This window comes from Vicia villosa, linkage group LG1, assembly GCF_029867415.1.
Source record: "Vicia villosa cultivar HV-30 ecotype Madison, WI linkage group LG1, Vvil1.0, whole genome shotgun sequence".
Lineage (NCBI taxonomy): Eukaryota > Viridiplantae > Streptophyta > Magnoliopsida > Fabales > Fabaceae > Vicia > Vicia villosa.
In genome coordinates, this window is record NC_081180.1 from 100,302,059 (window position 1) to 100,308,058 (window position 6,000).

A 6,000-nucleotide genomic window follows, 5' to 3' on the forward strand; every position below is an offset into this window, starting at 1 on the left:
ACACTTGAACTTTTTTACAGGATTTTCCCACGAATCTTCAACAACACACAAATAGTGCTTTTACACTCGGTAAGCTCAAGAACCAACATGGAGAGCTTTTATAGGAGCTTAACTAGAATCTTCAAACAAAGCTTTTACACAATTCAAATGCAAGAACCTTCAAATAGAGATTTTATATTGGTTAAGTTCAAAAACCTACAAACATAGCTTTTACACATGTCAAGCTCAAGAACCTACAATCAAGATTTTATCAGGTTTAACTTGAAATCTTTTAACTCCTTTACAAAAGAATTTCATAAGAGAATTACACTCTTAGATACAATAAATTAAAGCACAACATTGATTATAACAAAACTTTCTTAGGGATTTTTTTTTCCTTTTTGCACTATGACAATTCTCGTGAACGAGTAAGTTCAAAATTAGAGAGAGTATGAGAAGGATAAAGATATTTATATTTAGAAATTAAGTAAATTGAAATGAGGAGAAATCTCCTTAATATATGTAAAGTTTTGGCTAAAAAAAGAAATGATTCATGAGCCAATTTATTGATTTAATCGATTAAACCTAGCTGATAATCAATTTGAATATTTCAAAACGTGACAATCCTAATCCAAAAAAAAAGTAAAACCTAAAATAGATACATGGTATAATCGATTAAAATCTTTTCTATTCAATTAAGACATCAATTACCTTACATTAATCAATTGGATTAAGTCCTTAGTCGATTAGGCAGTGTAAAAATTTCCCTAATTGATTAGAAATACTTCTTAATCAATTTCATAGAAACCTTAATAGGTTTCCAAGAAATTTTATGAAATCATAAAAGGGTTTAGTACTTCAAGACTTACTCTTGATCTTTTACGTTTTGAATGATCACTCTAAGACGCTAAGCGCAATATTCAACGAGCTTTCACACTTTTTATCTTTCAGAATTCAAGATCCTCTAATTGATTAAAAAAAATTATTACTTCAATTGTATTCTTGAATTGTCTGACTGATGAGACTTGAGATATCTTATCGATCAGGTGCCATCATAAAAATCTTGACAAGATCAAGTGTCATCATCAAAATCTTTACTTAATAGTTAAAATCACGTCTCATTTCATAAAGAACTTTCAACATCCAAAATCCGTTTGACTTATGGAGTTGTTATCTTCAAAGTTATCGTTTCATCAGTTGTCATCATTAAAATCAACTTACGGATAAATCTGTAAGCATATAGATCCACATTCTCCCCATTTAAGATGATGACAGCGCATCTCTCAGGAATGTGGTAAACAAAAAAAACAACAAGTATATATTTCGAGTAGTTAAACTCCCTCTCACAGATAAAGAGAGTATACTCTCCTGATAAAAGCAAAAAATTTAATAAAAAAACAAACAAAAAATAAAACATAAAGCCTAGACAATTACTCGTTGTCGCCATTATGATCAACATGAGGCATTCCATTCTTAACCTCAAACATTGTTAGAGCGATGACTTGCTTGATTAATCTTCAAAGAGCTTTGGTGCTCTTTAGAGCTTGAGAGGATGGAGAAAAGTCTTGCTTCAGCTGACGAATCTTGAAAAAATTCTTGATCATTGAATGGCTTATGTTCTAAGTCTCCATTAACAATTCACTTCTTTATCTGACTTAGAAAATCTCTCCCTATAAGAGTGGGATTCGGGTTTGGATTTCTTCTTCCAAGTTAACACCAACATTAGACATGGTTTTGGTGATCAATTATCCATACGATAACCATTCTGATTTACTCATTTTGTACTCCATCATGTGACACATTATTTTATATGTCCTATTAGTTTGAATATTCTGTATAAGCAGCCACATAACCATCACATCTTCCTTCAAAAGCTCTTCACAATTGGTCTTTATGAAAAGAAACACACAAGTCACTACATGGTATATGAAGCAATAAAATACCTTTAAATTTTTTATTGAGAATAGAGAAAACTTAGAAGGTGAGATATTAGTGTTTCTCATTTTCGTAGGCCTGATTGGAAGTTTGGCTTGTGTAAAATACCTGCAGCTGAGACTAGCATCACACTTTTCCCAAATAAGTAAGATATTTTAGTTATTGTTTCATTTGTCTCACGCTACTCTCTTGTTTGTTGTTTTGGATTTAGGTAAATTCTTATTTATCCAACTCAAAAATTTGGACAAGGTTACCTTCAATATAAATTACTTTGAAAACAACAAATAATTATACTATTTAATAAATAATTAAATATATTAAAATTAAATGGTATCATATGATTGATTGAATGTACACTATCCAATTTTTTTGTGATGGATAGAGAAGTTGTCTCCTTAAATTTAGAGAATTTCTCAACCAACCTCATACCCTTCTTACGCACCACCGAATTGACCATTTTGCCCTTGTGCTTCCGTAGATGCATCTCCGGAAGCAACTTTTTTTTTTGGTTTAACGTTGTTCTGTTCTGTAGATGCACTTACGGAAGACCTCCGTAGATGCATCTATGGAATCAGTCCAGACCTAAAAATTAAGAGTAGAAGCATTTTTAACCATAAAAGACATTGTATTGATTCATTGATTAATCGACATTACAGAGAAAACTAAGAGATCTAAGAAATTACAACGGTTAAGACAATGTCATTTGTTCCATGCATCATTTGAATGAAATCAATGCCGTATTTAACTTCATCCCACTAATGTTCCGTTTTTCCGATTTCAAACGAGGTCCTTGTTATAAGCCTCTGGATCCTTTTGATTTCTTTTCCGGGTTTGTACTCTCCCTCTAAAAAAAAACATGATAGTCCTCTTGAGTTGGTCGAAGGAATGGATATTCTCAAACTTCACCGGCACGGGGATTTGACGGGAGAGAAAATGACATGTCCTTCTCTTATGCGATATTCCGGTTCAGGATCGAGACGTTTCATTGATGTTCGGTGACATCCATCTGGTCTAATGCGAGACATTTTTGTGTTTGTGTTTAGGGTTTGTGCTTGTGTGTAATGCAAACCTAGAAACCCCAAATTTATAGAAGCCTTTGGAGACTATGGACCACACAATGTCTGTCACAGAATGTTCTGTAGATATATCCATGGAAGGGAGGTATATCCTTTGCGTCGATGCATCTAAGGTAAAGACCTATAATTTTCAATGTAACACCCTTTCATAGATGCATCTACAGAAGTTTCCCTACTATTTTTTTAGTAGAACAGAAAGCAGTAAGCAACAGTTATGGTAAGAAATTAAAGAAACAAAAAACGTAAACAATTTGAAACACATAGACACAAACACACAAACACACAAACACAAAAAAGGATTATATTGCAATGTTATAGAGTGCATATATTACACTTTGAAACTAGATAAATACATGAAAAGAACTGTCGCCGGCTAAATCTATTGGTGGTTCCAATTTTAATTTTTCCGCATTCGAGATTTTATCGATATTCATCAATCTTTCGAATTTATGCATCTTATCAACAAATATATTCGGCCACGTCTCGGCAAGTTCGGTATGATGAAGATTCCATTCCGGTGATGTAGGTGGTATGGGGCATTTTGGTTTCAAGTAAACTTGTCCAAAAATGACGAGATTTGGCGAGCCATCCAACACATATAATACGAAAAACCATAACGCATCAAGTCAATGCATACCATGTCATATGCGCTTGTCATAAGATGTCCCATTTCTAGGAATCTCATCCAATGCGAAACCGGTGCGTAGGCGCCCCCCAAGGGACAAGAGCTTCATTTACCGTTTCAAATTTGTTTTCGTCTCCAAAGACCCGCGTGTACGAGTCTTTATGGTTCACCAACTCTTCGATAAGATCATGACGGACAAGCTAATGGGCATCCTCTCTCTTACCAAGCAAAGCCGATCAGTACGCCAAAAAGTCATTTAATAGCGCTTTTATGCTTTAATAGCGCTTTTAAGCGCTATTAAACCCTCCGCTATTAAAAGTCCACCACTTATAATAGCGCTTTATAAACGCTATTAAATGAATATTTTAATAGCGTTTTTTAAAAGCGCTAACATAGTCCGTTATTATACTTGATATTATTCCAAATTTTAATAACTTTTTTTTACCAAGCGCTATCTTCACTTTTTTAAAATGTTATGTTAGATGCATAAGTATAATAGCGTTTCATTATAAAATGCTATTGTAGATAGATACATTTAATATCGCTTATTTAAAAAGTGTTATTATATGTAAACTTTTTTTTAATTTATTTTAAAAAAATTTATACCTACTTTTTGAGTAATTCAATATACTAAAAAGACATTACAACCAATAAAAAATATTATTTAGTCACAAATTAATTATATCAATAAAAAGACATTACATATATATAATTATATCAATAAAAAAATATTATTTAGTCAAAAATTAATCATATATATATATATATATATATATATATATATATATATATATATATATATATATATATATATATATATATATATATATATATATATATATATATATATAATCAAAAGACATTACAGTCAACTTAAAAGAAGTATATGGCAGCATAAATGCAAGGCTTGCACTTTATAAAAGCAAGCGTAGAACCACCAAAAAACACTTAGTCAGAAAAACTCATAAGTTATCCAACATCGAGGGCATGAAATGTTTTCCCACTCGTTTTCCTGTGGCACAAAAGAGAAAATCAATTATGTATTGTACAACAAACATATATGCTAGTCATATTCTAGCTATAATTAAGTAGACAAATTCTAGACATCTAATCAATCATCAACAAAAGTATTTGCCAATTTTAACTATATTGCCTGCCAACCATATCTCTTCTCTCATATTTGATATTTTCTCAAAAATGTCACCTGAGCTCCTGTTAACCTTACTTGTGCAAATGAGTCTGCTCACTACCACTAACTCGCTTACTACATCCATGAACAATAGTAACGTATTCCTACAATCCCTAAACACTTATATCCTCTAACAAGACACTCAATGAGTCAAAAGATACCTACTTAGAATACTACCATTGTTGGAAAAAAACAACATATACATAGATATTCAAGAATCATTCCGGAAAATAAAACATCTTATATAAATATGGTTGTTAGATATGGTAAATAGGAGCATATTGATGTCCATACAAACACTTAATCATCCTTCATTATTGGTTGGTGTTGTCTTTAGAAACCGATCTCATACTCAATACAAAACAAGATCTTTTAATTCAAGTATATCTTAAGTTTTTCTTACCGATGAAATGTGTTAAATAATTTAGTTGGACTCAGGATGCAACATGCAACCAACACAAGCATCACATTCCAGTGGCGGATCCAGAATTATTTTATAATGGGGGCAAGAAAATATTTTATATATTTGATTAAAGATTTTTTTATGATTTCTAAAAATATAGGAAAAAATTATATAAATTATATTTTTTTTACTGCGAACAACATTAATTATCAAATATATTAGTTTCATATTATTTTATGATTTTTTTTCATTGTCAACAACACCTGCTAAATATATTAATTTATATATATAAATAACTCGATAATCATTAAAAAATTCATCTTTTATACGATTGTGCATTTTATTTTTCACAAAATTCGTAATAAATGCTTTTTTTTCCAACTATAACCATAGTACCAATAAATAATTTTAAATATAATGTACAACAAAAGAAACAAAAAAAATTCTTCCAAACTTACTTTTGTAGAAGAAATACAAGACTAAAATAAATTGGATTAAAATAAAATTATGGAAGAAATAAAAAATTAAACTATAATTTTACACATTAAAAATCCAAATTTTAAATATTAAAGTAAAACTAATAGAAAGTGAAAGGAGCAAATGCGTAAAAATTAAGGAGAATAAGTGTAGAGGTTTTAATTAATAATTAAAGATACCAATAAACAAATTTAAGAAAGTAAAATAGAATAGAAAAAACTGAAAAGTTAAAATATTATTTTATTTTGTAATTAAATAAGTGTAATTTATTGAATTTAATTAAATTTAATGGGGGCTAAATAAATAATAATATGAT